The sequence below is a fragment of the Archocentrus centrarchus genome, chromosome 24 (genome assembly GCF_007364275.1).
Source record: "Archocentrus centrarchus isolate MPI-CPG fArcCen1 chromosome 24, fArcCen1, whole genome shotgun sequence".
Classification (NCBI taxonomy): Eukaryota; Metazoa; Chordata; class Actinopteri; order Cichliformes; family Cichlidae; genus Archocentrus; species Archocentrus centrarchus.
The window spans coordinates 21,319,404-21,339,194 of NC_044369.1; the positions used below are offsets into that span (position 1 = coordinate 21,319,404).

Consider the following 19,791-nt stretch of genomic DNA (forward strand, 5'->3'; position numbering starts at 1 on the left):
CTCTGAATGCATACCTCCTTTCTACTTTACATTTTAGTGGTATATTCCAATAACATAAAACTTCATAAAACTTAAACATAACTTCCCAACTGATTTTGACCAAAGGCTATCTATGTCCATATTACCTAGATTAAAATAAATGTATGTATGTACCTCTTGTTTATTGTGTTGTAGGTGTATTTGCCAAATATATAATAGTACATTTCCCCGTTGTGACACAGGTGAGCTAACACTGCACAGATAGCAGAGATTTATCTGCTTCACTAAAGGAGAAGTGGTGCTCTAGGCCGTTTCATCATGTTATTAAAAGAAATAACGAATCTTGTATAATTAAAAATATACTACGAAATCGATTCCATTGGATGGTCTGGTGAAATATGATTTCCCTCTGGCCTCTGGGCCCATGTTTTAAGGAAAGAGGAAATATTAAAATCATTAACCTGTGTAGGTAGATGTAATAAAAAATACTGAATTCTTTAATTCCAGGATGTTGTGATTTAAATGAGTTGAGTTTTGCTGGTCTACGTGCTCGGTGTGCTGATGTGGGACCGTGTAGTTATTAAAGTTTGTTGATGTGGATATTAAACAGCTAGAATCCCTGCTTCTGCCACAAGAACAGAAGACTTCAAAACAGCTTTGAAATGCACCAATAAACCTCAACATATTAGTGGATCTGCAGTTTCTCTTGGCTCATCAGAGCCCATGCAAATTCGGTAATAGAGTCTCTGAATGCATTAGTAATGCTCTCCAAAGAGGTGGGACCTGGGTGGTGTTTCCATATTGCTATCCATATTTATATCATAAGCCACATATCAACACATGCTGATAAAATTCATGAATTCTGTAGCAACTGATCCAGCAGAAGCAGAATAGCAGAATTTGGCTGCACCCCCTCTGAGGTGAGTGCCTCCTGTAGTGGGTGTCTTACATGTTGATGTATGCGTGGGTGCACGCGTGCACTTTTGTGAATGTGTTTGTCTGTTGTTGTGTGCATTCCCCGTGGATTTCTATGATGCTACCGAGGTAATTGGATGTGTGACGCCCACCAAAAATCCCCTTTAGCCTTGGGCAAGCGCTCTTTCAATCCCCGCATGCCTCTGTGGAAAGCACAACCCAAAGGAAGGCTTATTCTTTCAACTGGCAAACATCAAATGGTTCCCTGTTCTCTCCATCACAGGCTCCGTCTCTCTGCTCTGCTGTAGCATTAGGGGAAAGCCCATTAACATGTAATGACAAGACCGTACACATGCGTGGCAGTCGTAGAAGAACATAGAGTTGAGGATGCATGTCCTGCTCACCACAGTTTTCCCCGTTAATAACCGCTGATTTTTTTTTTTAGAGACAGCTATTAGGAGGATTGGGGAAATGATTGTTCAGTTGTGGAGCAGATACAGCTTTAGGGTAGGAGCTCAAAAGTATGAGGGGATGTTTAAAAACAACCCTTGATGCGTGGAGATGTACCTAAGCCATGGCAAACCATCAGAATTTAATTAAAGCAGTTTAGCTGCTGTAGTCTGTCCGAACTTTTGGTATGTAAGGAATGGTTGAGACATCAATAATAGCTTGTAAACAACCAGGAGAACGAGCCTTTAAATGATTTGTATAGTATTGCGTTATAATACTGAATACTCATGTAGAAATGAGTTGCTGTGTTTGTGGCTCAGACATGGCATGTTCAGTTCATATTCATGTTCAGCGGGTATATTAGCTTCAATTATTTTCACTCAGGGTCAATAAATATTTGTTATAGGTGTTTTTATATTGTGTTTTTAGCACTTAATTTTAGCTCTTCGTTTTTAGCTTTTAATTTTCTGCTTCTGCTTCTCTCTTGATGCCAGGTTTTTTTTCACCAAAACTGGCAAAGACAATCTTCAGGCAAAGCCTCACAAAAGTTGTCATATGGATTTTTGAATGTATCTGTTGTTCACAGGCACTTGAATTCTGCGACATAGCTGCCAAAAAGGAAATGAGGTCACATCTTAGAAACGCTTTGCTCTGTCAAAATCAAAGTACATGGAGTCTGAACCTCATTTGGAGGAAGCCCAAAAAGGAATTGGGACATTTGACAACTAAAGCATTTTACATGATAACTGTTCATATTTTTGCACTGAATGATTCTTTTGTCTGGTAATACAGTGCGAGGTGTCATTCATGACCACCAAATCGGACATTAGTTTTTTAAAAAATTTCCACAAAATGAATCAAGTTGATTTTAGACTTAAAACTTTGTGTATGCTACCTCCATTCAATTATATAGCAAATATGGCAAACAGGAAGTGAGGTCCTATATCAGCAATCATTGTTAAAAAAAAAATTAAATTATAATTTACCAATTAAAGAATCCTTAAGATAACGTTTGTGAGGCTTGGCCTTAAACTTATGGCTACAAATATTGATTGGAAACAGCTTGCTTCCTGTGAAGATTTTGAAATCCAGTATGGCAGAAAATCCAATATAGCAAAGATGCATCTTATGCATACGATTCATAACTTTTTACCTGACATTTCTGTGGGATGGGATAGACTCCATCTGCAAATGTGTAAAGAGTAATAATAAGAAAAAGAACAACCAATAAGGAAATACAGAAACACCCCTGATGCCTGCACAGCTGTGCTGCTTAGCCCCAAATTAATTACAAAACAGTTTTTGATAAACTTCCTTGACTAATTGAGAATCAGATGATGTTCATCTTCTGCTCCATTTGTCATTGATTCCATTACAAAGTAGTCTGGACTTCTCAAAATCATTTATATTGCTGGCTTTTAATTTACACGGCTTTCTTTTCCTTTATGGTTATTAATGTTAATCCCCTGTGTAATACACAATGTGTGACGTTTCTTTAGTGCACCAGAGCTAGTTTTTTAACCAGAAGGTTTATTAATAATGCATGACAAAGAGCGGGTCAGAATAGGGTTTCTTACTCAAGAGATTTCCTTGTTTAGGTAATTCAATTTTAACTGGAGGTGAATATTAATCTTTACAGTAATTCTTCTCATTAGATCACGCACACATACAGTCATGGTAAAAAAAAAAAAAAAAAAGAGACCCTCTTTCAAGTCTAAGGTTTTACATATCAGAACATAATAAAAATCATCTGGTCCATAGCAGGTCTTAAAATGAGATAAATGCAACTACAGATGAACAGCAAAACATGTCATATTACACCGTGTCATTATTTATTAACAAAAGTAAGCCAAAATGCAGAAACAGTGAGAGGAAAAACTAAAAAACCTGCATTAAGTACCAGTCAGGTGCTGCTGATCAAATGCACTTGATTAATTGTTTATTGGCATGTGTGAGCACCTCTATGAAAGCAGACATTTTGTCAGTTTGCAGGTCTGGAGCAATTCAGGTGTGTGTTAAAGAAGCAGTTGTTGCTGGGTAGGATTATAATGTCATTTACAAACAATTTGAAGTCTATCATTCAACAGTGAGAATGATTATTCAGAAATGGAAAACATTCAAGAGAGTTGCCAAGCTTACCAGGAGTGGACGTCCAAGCAGATTCACCCTAAGGTCAGACTGCAATGCTCAGAGAAACTGCAAAAAAAACCCAAGAGCTGCATCTCAGGCTTTATAAGGCTCATTAGCATGTTAAATGTTAAAGTTCATGACAGTGTAATTAGAAATAGACTGAACAAGTGTGGCTTGTTTGAGAGGGTCGCCAGGAGAAAGCCTCTTCTCTCTAAAAGAACATGGCAGCATGGCTTATGTTTGCAAAATTGCATCTGAACAATCCAGAAGACTTCTGGAAGATGAGACCACCATGGAGCTGTTTGGCTATAATGCACAGCACCATGCTTGGAGAAAACCAAACACAGCACATCAGCACAAACACCTCATACCAGCTGTTGGAGGGATGGTGATTTGGGCTTGTTTGGCAGTTACAGGACCTGGGCACTTTGGAGTCATTGAGTTGACCATGAACTCCTCTGTATTCCAAAGCATTCCAGAGTCAAATGTGAGGCCATCTGTCTGACAGCTAATGCTTGGCTTAAATTGGGTCATGCAACAGGACAATGATCCCAGGCACAGCAGCAAATCTCCAACAGAATGGCTGAAAAAGAAAAGAATCAAGGTTGCAATGGCTCAGTCAAAGTCCAGACCTCAACCCAATTGAAATGTTGTGGTGGGACATTAAGTGAGCTGTGAATAAATGAATAAATAAATGGCCAAAATTCCACCACAATAATGTGAGAGACTGATAAAGACATACAGAAAATAATTACTTCAAGCTATTGCTTTTAAAGGTGGTTCTACAAGCTATTGAATCATGGGGTGTACTTAGTTTTTCACACACTGCTTCTGCATTTTGGCTTCATTTTTGTTAAATAAATCATGACGCTGTGTGATACACTGTGTGCTGTTCTTCAAATGTGATCATATTTATATGAACTGTTGTCTGTTAAGCTGTATGTCTGTGATATTTAAGGACTGTATTTGTATTTCTTCATTCCGTATTTAGTGGTGACTCGAACAAAATTCTGGGATGGATGACCGTTAATATACGTATGGGCAACTTACATTAAATATGATGTGAAACAAATGCAGAGAACATAACATCGCATTTGCAATGGAATGATGAAATGAACATAATATATACCAAAATCAGAAACATGTAGATGTTAATAATTGGTGCATGTGTGACGATGTTCGTGTAAAGTTTCGCTCAGATTGGCCCACCCATTAAGGAGGAAATAGGGTACATACGGACATATATACATATATGTTATGATTTTAGACCAGATGATTTTTTATTATGTCCTGATACATAAAACCTTAGAACTGAAAGAGGATGTACTTTCTTTATCACAACTGTTCACACACACACGCACACGCACATGCACACACGCACATGCACACACACAAACATGACAACATGATGGAGCATGTCCTGTCAAAACTACCATAATCTCTCCAGCTGCCAGTGTGTATATATGAGTGTTTGTCTGTGTGTGCATGTGAATATGTGCAGTTGTGTAATGTGTCTGTGTAAATGTGTCCACAGGCATTTGTATGAGTTAGGCTCTGCAGGCACTCTTATTCCAGTGGTCAGCCCTCCTGCTGAGTCATACACTGTAATGGGCAGAAAGAGAAAGAGGAGGAAGAGGATCTTCCTTTCCTTTTCTTCCCCTCCTGTTTATCTGTTTTGATTCATCTCTGGATATTTCCGTGACCTTGTTTTGGAAGTTGCATAATAGGCTGCTGGAGGTTTGGGTGGAGGGCAAGGGGTGTGGAGGCAGCGGCGGCTTGAGGCAGGCCACTGATCTAAACTGTGATGACAGCTTAGACTTTTTCTCTCTCACCTCCTCCATACTCTTGAGGGGAGGTGAGAGTGTGGCAACAGAAAGAAACCTTAAAGACATCAGGGGATTTTGTCATTGCCCCAAACAGTTTACTGAGGAAGATGTTAGTGAATAAAAGAGCACTCTGAACCGTGCAGTTCACTTACACTTAGATGGGAAGAATCACACTTGCACTGGTTTGCTTTCTGTTTCACTCCCCTGCTTGCTCTCTCTCACACACACATGCACACTCATTCAGGGAAAACAAGAGGGAGAAGGCCTCTGACTCATTTATTTCACCATTAAGTGGCTTGTTGTACATGTTACAAGGTTATTTGCCGCAGCCGAAGTGGGAGTAAGCCATGATGATAACGTCATTAAAACGCCAAGAGGGGAACAGCTGTGGGAATTGCTCACCGCCTTGTCTGATGACATAATATGCTAAAACTCAATAACTTATGGCATAAAATTGCATGGTCACACACAGTCCTGTTGCCACAGTGAGTACTGCAAAGATCTTTTTGAGGGAAGTTGAAATAGGGTTCGATTTTTAAATGAACCGATGCAATTAGGAGCGGGCAATATAGAGAAAAACTTCAGTCGCGCTGTACATATGATTAATGTGAGACTTAAAGCAAGTTAGTTTGTGTTGATTCCAGTGAAGTAAATATCTGACAAATCACAAAAGTCATGAACAAATTATACAAAAATCCAATACTGCTATAAAGCAAAAGGATCTTCACCGATTGGAGAAAATCTTACAGTGGTCCAACACACATGAATAATAAGAGCTAGCTATGGAGGATATAAACTGTTCTATTTTCCAGTGTGTATGTTTTCACATTGCAGACTAAATGCAGCTTTTGTAAGTGGCACATTGTGTGAGAAGACAAAATAACATCTTGTACTGCAGTTCCTTTTAATATTCCTACAGTAGATAGTGCTGTGTTATTCTTTTAATCTTACTTATCAGTTACTGTGAAATTAATGCATAGTGTTGTAGTGTTAGATTGCATTGCTGCATATTAACAGTAAAAATATCATTTAAAGAGCTTGTGCATACCAGTGGATTAACCATTACAGAAACATAAAAATTATTTTATTATTATTTTAATACAGAAGTACATTTCTTTATTTCATAATAATAATAATATAGCCACATTATGGTAATGTTATAGTGTTAATTTAGGGCAGTTTTGGCATAAACCTTACGTTGGATGGTGGTCTTATTAATAAAGTTGATTTTTGCTGTACAAGTAAAAATCAACTTTATCCACTTTTCCTTTGTTAGCTTCTTTGCCCACATTGAGTTGGGTGAGGGGGATTTAAGCATCTGATTATGTTTATTGTTTACTTTGTGCCTTCACTCATAGTGAGGAGCTTCCACATTAACAACATGTTACCCTATGTGGCTGTGAGTGTGCGCTCAATTGTTTGCCTGCACTGCTGTGCATGTTTTGGACATGTAGGAATTGTCCAAGCTTTAATTTGGGTGGATCAGAGTCTTCCCAGCCAGATTACCCCTTTTTTACCCAGGAAATAAAGTTCCGAAAATATTTATTTATTTTTTTATTATTTTTCAAAATATTAAATATTTAGTAGCCTGTGCTATCAGTAATGTCATCTTATGTGCTGATGGGCAGCAGGGCAAGTCATGAAGTCAGCAAGACTCATATCAGCTAGAGCCAGTGTTCAGTACATTATCCTTCCTACTGTAGACAGCTGCAACCCAAACAGACCTGCTCCCATGTTCATGCTAGGACTACAGCCTTGACTCACAGCCACTGACACAGTTACCCCATCAATGAACTTCTGCTTTGCTTGATCCCTTACTGCACTGTGATACCTCTGACTGGTGAAGTGCTTGAGATGAGATCCACCACACACTCCATTAAGCAGTTTCCTCTCATAGCGTGTAAAGTAAATCAGATTTACTACAGTATATTCTTTTTCTGGCCTCATTGAATATATGTAGATTACGGCCTCTGTCGATGATAATAGCACGGTTTTGCGGAAGGCTGCCTCTAAGTCGTTGTCTAATATTTGTAAATATATTTTGGCCTTGTAATCCAGGCTGCCACAATGCAAAGCCAGTGCCTTAGCCAGAAATATTTAACATACTATTATACTGTCTGTTTTGTCCCTTGCATTTAGTTCAGTTGCTGTTCTCCTCAGATATGCCCCCCCACCCCCCCATATTCTCATCTTGAAACAGTAATTGCTGATATTCAGTAGACAAAAAGCTATGGTTATAAATGTTGCACTCCAAAGCTTATTGAAGTCAAAGTTACACCCATCAAATTCAAAAGATCAAGCGTCTGTGATAATATGCTAAATGTTCTTTGCTGCATTTGAATAGATTTAGCTCAGATCTGCATTCATTTGACATTGATTTTTTTTTTTTTATTATTATTTTGTGGATGAATAGTCCTTAGATGGACTATTAATGGTTCTTTTCTTAGGTTTATGAGTCTTAATGTAAAATCTTAATGCACTTACATCATCAGCTGACATTAGCCTATTGTTAACAGCAGCATGCCATGGCTGGTACATGCCGGCACATTGCCGCTGCGTGATGTAAATGTTTTATTGTTATACAGGGAACACGTTTGTGAATCTATTTACATAAATGGATGCTCTTTTATGGTGGGTTATTTTGGAGACAGTGCCCCTTGAGCTCTGAGCTTCCAACATGAAAATAAAACATAGGGACATTTAAGTTTATTTAGTTGGTATTGTATGCTGTGCAGTCAATGAACACTCAGCTCTGGCTTTGACTCTCCATCTCATTCTGTATAACAAATCCCAGATCCAGCACTGCTCTCCTTATTTGTTGGCTTCACGGCGGGGTGCAAATTCTTTAAAGAAAATAATTTTCTGAGGGGTAAAGGGCACATGGGGCTCACTTAAGAGCACCCTGCTTTGTTCTTTTGCTTGTTTGCAGTCCTATAGTACACAAATGGGGACAGATGAAAAGAGAAGACAGCGGGGTAGAGATTTTTAATGAGGGAACTTTTAGTGGCTACACATGAGTCTCAGCAGTAGATAGATAACCAAAAGAGGTAAAAGATTCCCTCAGCAAACTGTCCCTGTAACATTATAGGGCCACTCAATTTACATATGTAAAGAGAAGAGAAAAAGTGTCTCCATCGTCTGTGTTTATCTTTCTTGGTGGTATTAAGAATATGGGTTTAATTCTTCCTCTATCATTTCCTGTTCCTTCTGTTTATTATCCAAAAACCAAGGTGCTCGGTGTGTGCGATGGCTCCTTTGACTGGGATTCTGAGGGAAAGTATTAACAAGTGTGGAGAGGAGAGAATGCTCAGCAGGGGGAAGATTAAATTATCTTCTTTGAAGGTGTGCTGGCTCTTTCAGAGACAGAGGCCATTATTAATATGCAGTGACACATGCATACATCGAAAATGATCCTGGACGCTTCGTCGTGGATCATAAAATTCCCCAAGGTGCCTTTCGCTCATCGCATACTGAGAGCCGCCACCACAGCTTTTATGAATCATAGCGACTCTGCCAGGATATATGGAAGGAGGGCAGAAAAAGAGGGAAAATGGCTCTCGTGTTTTATTAGATTGCCCAGGCAAAATTATATTAGTTTTGAGCAGTTTGACTCTACGGCAGGCCGCTATGCCTCTCCATCCATCGGTGACAGGAAGGCCAGTGAACAGATTGTTGGGGTTTGCATGGCTTGCAAGAAGGTTAAATGGGTCATGTAAGCTGCTGTCAGTCTGGGGCATGGTGGTCTCATCTTGTGATTTGTTGCTGGTGTCTGAAGTTGAACTTTTGTCTCAGCCTCTGTTTTCTAAAATGAGCTATATACTGAATATTGCTTTAGACAGCTGTTTGACAATGTGGCATCAGGTTCTCTAGTGTTGCTCATGAGTTAAAGGTAGCCATTTGTTCAGCCACCGTAATGTCATCTCTTAGCTTCACGATTTCCCCGTGGAGACATCTGGATCTCTTTTACCAGTTTTACAATTCTCAATTTATTCATTAGATACTTAATTCCATTTAATATGTTACGCCCACAGCATGCTTATTATACAATTGGTGGAAGCATCAACAACTTCAACCAGAGGGTTGCACATATCCATGGAACAAATGGGCATTGACTGTGTAATTGGAATTTCAGCCCTTTTTATTTCCTAATTCTGCCTTTGCCTGGTAGACAGCCCAAATGAGCCATCATCCATGATTGATTTTCATATTTCAGGGATGCCTACTTTCACTAAGCACTAACTATTAGAGAAGCTCTGCCATCCCTATGGCATGGAGTGGGCTGTTAAGTACAGAGTAGGAAACAGTTTGGCTTAAGCGCTCTCAAGCTTAATGTGTAATGTACGTGCAAACAGGGACACATTTAGTTCTGCGCGTGGCGATGAACTATAATGCACGAAGCAATAAAAGACATTATGATCTGCAATCCGAGCTGACTTTCAAATTATCCCGTTAGAAGTGTTTGATTTAAGGTGGCGGCTTTGGATGATTCACGGGGGCAGAGGGTATATCTGAGATAAGCCGATATGGTTGCACTTGAAGTCCTTCTTGGCGCAGTGTTGCGCTTCATGATTGCTCGCTGTAGAGGAAGTAACAATGTGAAATTTGTGTTAATAAGAAGCAAAGTTGTAATTTGCCTCATTAATGTGATTTAACTTCACCTCAGTTCCTCAAACATTTTTTACTACATTCCGGAGCCATTATGAGTCATTATGTTGGTTTGTCGGCTGGCCTTTCAGACCCCCAAATTTAGGAATTCAGCAGCACATGCCTGCTGTAATTGTTGAAGCAGAAATTTGCCTTGAAGGGGTGGTGGGAGTTTTTATGTTCACTTGGTTGGACTGTTGACTGATGGCAAGCCCAATATCACTGACATAAAATAATCATTGTCTGTCATATGAAGCTGGTTGTGGGTGAAGCAGCTATGGTTTGGGATTGATATGCCAGTATTAGTCACCTTTTCAAGGCTGCTTCTCATTTAGTATTTATTTATTGCTAAATTACTTGGTTCTTGGGCATCCTCTCTCAATAGACCCATTCAAATACTTTGTTTGATGGACTGTGACAGATAATGCAGCCATTATCTCATTCAGATTATTCAAATGGGGTTGGAGTGATATCCAAGTACTTGACTGGGCATCTGATAATTCAGTTCTTGCAATGAATCTGCAATGAACGCCACATTGTTAATATTATACATTGTTACTCTAACATATGCCCCATCCATCTAAAAACAGGAAGCCATTTTGAAGGCATACTGATAAAACTAAATAATTAAAAATCTGTCTTGCCATCTGGCATGCCTGGTAGCAGCTAGATGTTCAGCCTCGTCTTTGACGTACACCATGGAACACCAGACCTTCCTTTTGAACCTTTAGTCTTTATGACTGGACATTGATTTACTCCCTCTGTGTTTTCTGGATGAATGATCAGGGCAAAGGCACTTATCTCACTTACTGTGTGAAATGGAGTGTATCCAAAAATGTGATTCTGTATGGCATATAGACTCACAAAATGTGCCTGCACATACCAGGGTATGTGTGTAGACAAAGATTTAGAGCAACAGGGCGACATGGCACAATCAGGCACAGTTTACTGTGCGTGAAATGAACAAAGCAGACACATGCTCCTCCCTTGCAGTGGGTGTAGTGTTTTTTAGTTTGCTCAAGGCTAACATGTAATGGACTTGTGTACCCTGCAAACTAGAGAGTTTGTTCCTCTCCTTGTAATAAAATACTCTTTTTTGGTCTCTATATCTGTGTTTAGATATTTTGCAAAATAAAAGTTTCAAACTATGGATTTCTGTTCATTTAAAAAATCTTATCTTATCTTTTATTGGAGATAAGGTTAAGATTTGTTGTTGTTTCAGAAACACATGAAAAAACACAACAGATACAGAATATCTGAAGGGTTGCAAGGTGATCAAAAAAGATGGGATACAATTGCTGCATTGAATAAAGTTAATTTTCATAAAACTTCCTTATCTTTTTACTTGTTTAATTATTGTCCATCATCATGACACAGAAAGTATTTAAATGGAATAATCTGTCACTATTTAAATTGAGGTTGCAAGTCAAGGGTTGGAAGGTGGTGGAAATCTAAGATCAGGTGTAGTGGTGCAGCGTGGGGAAAAGAATTACTCAGAAATAAGTCACATAATAATTTGTTTTGTGAGCTCCAGTAATTTTTTTCTTTATTTACAGACTGTGATCAGCTGATCTGTGGTGCTATTCTGGTATTCACTGTTCTTTGAAGTTTTAGCCAACTGAATTCCATTAAATATAAGCGGATGTTTCATGAGTGATGTGGCTGATTTCCAACTCACTCACACTTTAAAGCTAGTATAAAAGCTAGAATTCGGTGAGTGGCTCTAATCAGCATCATAACCTTAAATATAAATTAATGTCTGCTAACCTTGATGCACATCCTAATAATAACCACAAGCACCACAGGTGCTCTACACCAGTTCAACATAGTGCACCACTGTAAACTTCAACACAATACTGCAAACTAACCAGTTTAGCTTCCACTACACTGTAAAAAACTGCCTGGTGCAATATTTCCATGCAAGCTTTGAATAGCACAAAATTAGTATACTTCACTTTGTTTTTACAAGACATTTTACAAGAAACATAAGTCAGTAACACAATCAATATCTGATTTAAAAACTCTGAAATGAATTAGGACATAATGTATAAGTTTTACATTTCTACTTTATTAAATTTCACTTGCTCAGCACTCCTAATCGTTGAAAATGATCTCTCATCTTCCTCTCGTCTCTTTCTTACATCTTTCTCACCCCACATTAACTTTTTTTTCTCTCCCCAGGAAACACAGCAGCATTACATTTAGCTCACAGACACATTTTGTTGACAAATCGCACAGTTTGTTGTAACTGTGTGTCTGCTAGCTAAATGTACATATTTGTCATATTTGTTGAGCTGTTTGAAAAGTTGCATATGAAATTACACTGACAATTAAAAAAAAAAAGGTTTCTCTGTTTATGCTTGTTTCTCTTCTGTGGCACTAGTATCACAACTGAAACTACCTACCTATCAGATTTAATTGCTCATTAATCGAGGGTGCTGGAATGCTTTTCTAGACCAGTTTAACCTCTGATGCAAGTTACAATTCCTTACTTTCAAAGGGTACCCTACGTACAAGCTCAAGGGTCGGTTCTCATTCTTGAAAATCATAAGGAGACGTCCTACAAAATATTGACCACAAATTTATACAAAACTGGAAAAAAAAAGAAGCTCTGATGGAGGTCTGCCTTTTGATTTAGACATGTAGTGTGTAGTGTAGCTGGCCATGTACTACTTCTAATACCCCATGTGTGTGTGGGCGTGTGGCTACGTAGTGCCTGTTGTGCCTGACCTTTAACCTGAGGAGATGTAAAATATTCATATCTTTTGTGCTTCAGGCTACTTGCTTCCTGCAGCCCTGTAGGCTCCTGCCATGCCCCCGGGGGCAAGGTCCTATATTATAAATGCAAGATTAGAGGTCACTGACAGCGAATCAGAATGCCGTTTTGCCAGCAGGGACCCCGAGGGTTCGCTTTAATGAAAACTCTGTTATAGTTGGAGGCCACAGGACTAAATCAGCTCCTGTTTATAAGCAGAGTTTCTGGTTGGTGTAGAGATGATGAGGGATTTTTATTTTCTAAATTTTATAATACTACTACTACTAATAATTTTATATATACATATATATATACATATATATATATATATATATATATATATATATATATATATATATATATATATATATATATATATATATATATATATATATATATATATATGTGCACTTGTGTTATTTGTATTGTACTGTAATAACACAACTGAACCCATTGTTTGTATTATTAATGACTAAATAGTTCCTTTACAAAACAATGCATTTGGCACATCTTTTATTATTTTGGTTATAAAGATGACATTTTTTCAAAAATCCAGAAACACATTCCTTTAATAAACCAGTGGATGTAATGTGGCATTAATGTAATCCAGAGGCACGTTATTGTTTCATTTCAGTGATTTAGATCCTCCATAAGGTCTTTGCCAAAAATAAAATGTAATTGCAAAGGATATGAATCATTTTAGGGGTGTGATCTGATGTCCCCATGAGGCCTGCTGTCATTTGTAATACAAAAAGTTCCAGACTTGCCAAATGCAATAAGGGTACAATTTTATATTTATCTAATTTTTCATCTGTAATAACCCTTATATGTGTTTTTTGCACCTCCCCCTGGTATTTAGATTAATGTGAAAAGTGAAGAACACAAAGAGCAATTTGGATCAGAGCTGTCTCAGAGTAACTAAAGTGCACACGAGAGAGGGAAATATATCACATGAACATTTAAGCCTGGCAGTTCCGAAGAAAACTCCCAGTCCTCTAAAAGTTTATACAAAATTACAAATGATGTAATGTGACAATAAATACGTGAGAGCAAAATTTGAATTCCCTCAGTTACGTTTGAATTGTACAGTCAGTCAGCATTAACAGGTTTCACCTGCTGTAATCCATCTTTGACTAAAATTACCAGTGAACACTTTGTGAGACTTTCTCCTAGAAATAAAATCGCAAGATGAGTGATCACCATGATCACTGTCTTTCTCTTCTTTCTCTTCTTGGACTGATTGGGCCGCTAAAGCTCCGCTTGCCATTTGGCTGCTCCTCAGTCGGTTCCTGGCTGGCGAGGAGACATTACAGGTTGCTCCGCTTTGACAGGTATCTATAGATGCCATTGACTTTAAATTAAAATGGAGTGTGAGGTAATCAATCATAAGAGTGCACTTTGGACAAAGCTACAGTGTGATGCATGGGCTTCCCTTGCCAGGCTTCAGGACGGTGCACTGTGCTCAGAGCTAAATTACCCCAGCGACCTGCGCTCCTTCTCCTCTCCCCCGCTGTCCTCCCTTTCTGCACACTGCCAAACCCTCCCATTTTACACTCCATGGAGCACCACTGTTTTTTATTACTTTACTACACTTCTTGCACAGCCACTTTTAAAACTGTTGCAGTTTTTACTTTTGGAGTGTGTTAGAACTAGAAGCATACTGTAAGTTGGAATGGAGGTTTATTTCTCCCCCGCACCGACATGTTAGGGCACTAAGGATTTTAGTTTGCATTTAAATTGAAAAGGCGGTCATATGGTATCCTTTAACATCAGTCCCTTGACGTAATGGGTTATGTAATAGTGAAAGGAGTCTTACTCCCAGCTAAATGAGATATGGGCATACTGTACACTGGGTAGCCAGCAAGGGTTCCAGGAAACCTTGTGTGTATTTCTCCAGCTCCAGGGGTACCTGCCAGAACAGCAGTAATTAGACGTCTTGGGATGAGAACCTGTTTGTAGAACATGTACAGATGGCCTACAACTGATAAAACTGCTTTTTGTGCTCTCTAATTTTTTTTGTTACGTTATGTCAGATTAATTTGTAATGATTAATTTTGGAATTTTGTGATGTAAGTTTATTCAAATTCAAATTCAAGAAATTGAATAGGGGTTTACTTTACAACAACATACTGTGCCTGTGAAGAGAATGCATTATGATTGTTTTAATATTTTACAGTACCGGGCAAAGGTCTCGAACAGCCCCTCATTACTTTTTAGTTTGCTGGAAAAATGTGAAACAGGGGAAGCAATTTACCAATATGTGTGCAAACATAAATAGAAATACAGCATATAAGGTAAAAACAGAGTTTGTAAAATTCTAACAAGCTTAAAAGTCAATATTTATTCTTCAACACAGCCTGAACTCTCTGAGGCAGCTTTCTTGTCATTCTTTAATTAGTCTTCAGGAATAGTTCTCCAGGCTTCCTGAAGGACATTCAAAGATCTTCTTTGGATGTTGGCTGCATTTTGCTCTGTTCTCTGTCAACATGATCCCACATTGCTTCAGTAATGTTGAAGTTCAGGTTCTGGGGAGGTCAATCCATGACTGATAGTGTTCTACTGTGTGTTTTTCTATCCAGGTATGCTTTTACTGCACTGCAAGAGTGTTTGGGATCATTGCCATGCTGAAAGATGAAGCTGTTGTCAATCAGATGCTTTCCACATGGTATTGCAAGGTGGATCAAAATCTGATGGTTCTTTTCTGCATTCATAATTCCATCAATTTTGACAAGCTCTCCAACACCACTGGCTGAAATGCAGCCCAAACATGACAGAGCTGCAACTGTTTTTTACAGATTGCTGCAGACACTCACTGCTGCACCTCTCTCCTGACCTCCTCTGTACATATTGACAACAATTTGATCCAAAAAATTCTAATTTGGATTCATCATTAGTGACTAATTTTCAGTCCAGTTCTTGTGTAATTTGGTGTATCTCAGCTTCCCCCCCCCCCCCCCCCCCCCCCCCCCGATGTTTCTCTTTCTTAACAGTGGTTTCAATGACACTTCAGTTGAGGCCATTTCTAAAGAGGCTTCAGTGAACAGATGCATCGCTCAGGTCCTGTGTCAGGTCTTTGTTGGATTTTTCCTTTTTTCTTAAGGACATGACTTTCAGATACTTTTCATCTGCTGCAGATAGATTTTTAGGCCTGACACTTCTTCTTTTGTCCTTCATTTGTTCAGTTTCCTCAATTTTTTTTTTTAAGGACGCACCACACACCATGCTGAGATATGCCAAGTTTTCAGCTAATACTGTAGCTCTTTGGGAATCACCTTGTTTGTGCAAAAATACTGTTTTATGCCTTTCAAGCTGTGCTATCTTTTTCATAGACTCAACTACAGAAATATGAAAAAGTGATGTGTTTTTGTGACAGGCTTCTAGTAACAAAGTTGATAGGTTCAGATCATTTTAAAAACTCAGAGGACAAACACACAACTCATTTCAACTTGCGCAAGGAGGAGAGATCCGTTCCTTGAACTCAGCTCTCAGCTGAGCGGAAGTTATCTGTCCTGAAGGACCGCTTCCTGCGCAGCGCTTTTATTCGGATTTTCACAATAAGATCACGTGGGTTACATCAAACACAGTTTACAACATGTAATAAACAACATTCTTGGCTTTTTCCTTACCATATATGGTCGTAAGCATACTGTGACATGTGCGCATGTAACATGGCGTATACGAGACACGTATCCTATATGTGTTCTCTGCAGGCCGAGAGCAGCCTGCAGGTAACTACAACTTCCTTTGTAAGAAATACCACCACGTGTTCCCATTTCAAACATAAAAACAACAGTATCATATGCACATAAAACAACTTATAGAAAATATACAAACAGAAGATATGATAATTTATAATAAACAGAATGGAATTTATACCATAACTCCAACAAAGTGCCTAAAGATGCAATTTAAAATTGGTTCTGTGATAAGTTGTCTATTATGTGTAGACACCACACTGGTTCATCCTTTGAGTTAGTTGCCTATGCTTGAATCATTCAGAGATCAGTGTTAAGTGGCTTAATCAACAAAAAATTAAAATGGTGCTCTTTTTGAGCACTGTACCAGATGACTTTTTTTTAACCTAACTTCCCCATGATGTGTTGTTTTCTCCTCCTGCCAAAGGTAGCGCCGTAAGAAACGGCTGCATGACCCAAGGACACATATCCCCCTATGTGTGTTGTGTTTGTGTATTTGGATGGTGTTCTGTAACTGCAATTTCCAATGTGTGAACTTGTTCACCCACATGGCAATAAAACTTCATTCATTCATTCATTCATACAAGGACTGGATAGAAAATCTGTAAAAAAGCAGTCAATGTCCAAAGAAACCTTTGAAAGACCTTCAGAAAGCCTGGAGAACTGTTGCTCAAGACCAGTCTGACTCCTTGGAAGCAAAATATAAGGAAACAAGGGGTGGCTCAAGACTATTGCACAGTACTGAACACTGTATTATTACTTTTTTGAAAAACAGGATTTCTTCCAATGTTGTTTGATCCAATGGGGTGTGCTCATACTGTCTGACTGACAGGAGTGCACTCATGTCTTACATAACTGACCGAGTGTGCCTTTTGAATACTGAATGCTAAAGGTAAAAATGGCACACAACAACTGCGACTCTCCAGGAGGGGTTCTGAAATTAAAAGTTGTTGTTTATTTTATATAGAGATGACAATAGGTTATACAGTGAGTATTTATGATATAGAAAAACATATAAAAACAGTATACTTTTGCCGCATTGCCCCCTTCTCTCTCAATTGCTCCATTTCTTCATTTCTCCTCCTGAAAATTTTTACACAAGACAAGGTAACATTGCTCAATTTCATGGTCTAATGAGCTTCTCGTCACATGAGGTATCGTACTGGCACACAACAACATGTCAGCTTAGTTATGGGAAAGGAAAAAAAATATATATATTTTAGCTAGTTTCTTGTGTTAACTGGTGTGGAAGACTGCCCACACTAAACAACTACCAAGAAAAAGAAACTGTAAAGCTACTCAGACAATTATGCATTTTCTGCAGTAAACTGACATGGAAGCTGAACCATGACATATGTATCAGCTGAAAATCTTTACATGTAAGAACACTGGCGCATCTACCTTGTTTCAGCGAACATCCTCACTTTGAGAATCACTGTGTAGGCTCATTTTACAGTGTCATTCTCACACGTCAGTGTGCACACATATGCTAACTCTCACTGCCAGCAAAGCAAAAGCAAACACTCAAGCAAATGATGAAAGGATTCATAACCAGAACTGGTGAAGTGAAGAAAAAGCTAATGAGCATATGCACTGTTCTAATGCACCAGCACCAGCTTCACAATTTCTCAGCACACGCTCCCTTGAAAAATAATCAACTTTATCCCTGTGTTATGTGTAAATGAAGCTAACATGATTGCCTGTCTCCTGAGAAGAATACTGGTGCAGTTTCTTAAACCCTGGCATCAATGGTTGCTGGAAGAAGTATAGCGTGTGCGGTACATTCCTTCTCATTATTTGCCATATGTGATAAATGGAGATTTACAGAGGTGATTTTTTTTTTAACAACACTAAACGTGTATAAACATACAGTGAGGACCAGTGTTGGGTATACAGGATCTTCAGGATGTATAATAATACAGTTTTTACTGCTAATGCCTTAAAAGCAATGATAGTACTCTACTTATTCATTGGTACAAAAGGTAATTACTTACATTACTCGTTGTATTGCTGTATTACTTTCATTTGGGAACACTGACAGGTGAAGTAAATATTATTCATCATCTTGTTTAAAATGCAGTGCTCTGCTTAGAAACCTTTTTCCCCACATTACGTCTGTACTACATTGGCAGATGTTTCAAATTAGATCAAATTAGATTTTGTATTTTTCCTGTTGGCAAAACGCTTATAACAGTCGACTGTGTTTTTTACATCGCTGACTGAGACAACGTCAAAATCAGGCAAGGCAGGACTGCTTGGTCTGTGTGGCATATTTCTTAAACTGGGGGCAGCTCAGAGTGTTTTGCAGAGTGAAATAAACAGACCAAAACATATAGTAAATGTAGGGCTATGAAAAAAGGCAATACTAAATACTAAAAATGAGCATCTGATTAGATACTCATTTCTAACAATATCATGCTGTCGGGCACCTTCAGTTGACACTATAGCACATACACACAGGCAGATAGACAGCCCCTCCCCTCACTAGTAGCTGAAGTAGTTAATGAATGACACTTTAATGATGAATTTTGAGTCAGCAAACATTATACAGTCATCATAAGTGTTAACCTGACCGCTGCACACATTAACATTGGCCATTTAGTCAATACCGTTTACCCAATAGCCATTTTATCCGCCTATTATAAAGGTAGCAGCTAGCAACTATGCCTAATAACAAAACAATAACATTAATGTTGGAGCTAGGAAGCAAATGCTAGTAGTGTTAATTGATGGTGTTAATTTAACAAGTAGCACAATTATTTGTGTCTAAAAAAGAGTTAGGTTTCTCTTAAAGTTCCATACTGAGGCTGAGAAAAGTCTGCTAGCAACTGTACTTAATCAGCAATGAAAAGTCAATGAAAACAGTGAACTGTATTTAATCAACAATGTAAAATCACCAGACTGATAGAACTAACTCAGACAACCTAAAAATATCCCTGTCTTTTTATATTTTTTTGCACCATTTAGAGAAATACATAACTTACTGTATTTTTTGCACACCAGTCAACTTACAAATAGTGTTAATATTGAACTTATTGCTTGTATTGTTCTAATCTTTATTTTTTTAAAAAAGACTCTTAATTTTTTGTCATTTTTCCCCCTTGGTATCAAAACTGGAATATCAAGTATTTTCATGGGCATCAATAATTGATTTGATAAAATTCTTAAATTCCAGCACTAGTAAGAAAATATATAAACTAGGGTTGGGACTCGATTAAAAAAAATTAATCGAATTAATTACAAGCTTTGTAATTAATTAATCGAAATGAATCGCATTTTAATCGCATTTCAATATTTGACATGGGAAATATTAATTTAAGTTTAGTTGATGAATGAATCAATATACATAAGCTTAAACTTCAAAATTTTGTTTATTTTCCCACCAGTCTACTACACA

At 38.1% G+C, this 19,791-nt stretch overlaps 1 protein-coding gene across 1 annotated transcript in view; it reads left to right on the forward strand.

Moving 5' to 3' along the window:
- LOC115774319 (MAM domain-containing glycosylphosphatidylinositol anchor protein 2) overlaps positions 1 to 19,791 on the forward strand; it is a 195,920-nt gene that overhangs the window by 14,430 nt on the left and 161,699 nt on the right. The gene's annotated exons all lie outside the window — the stretch shown is intronic.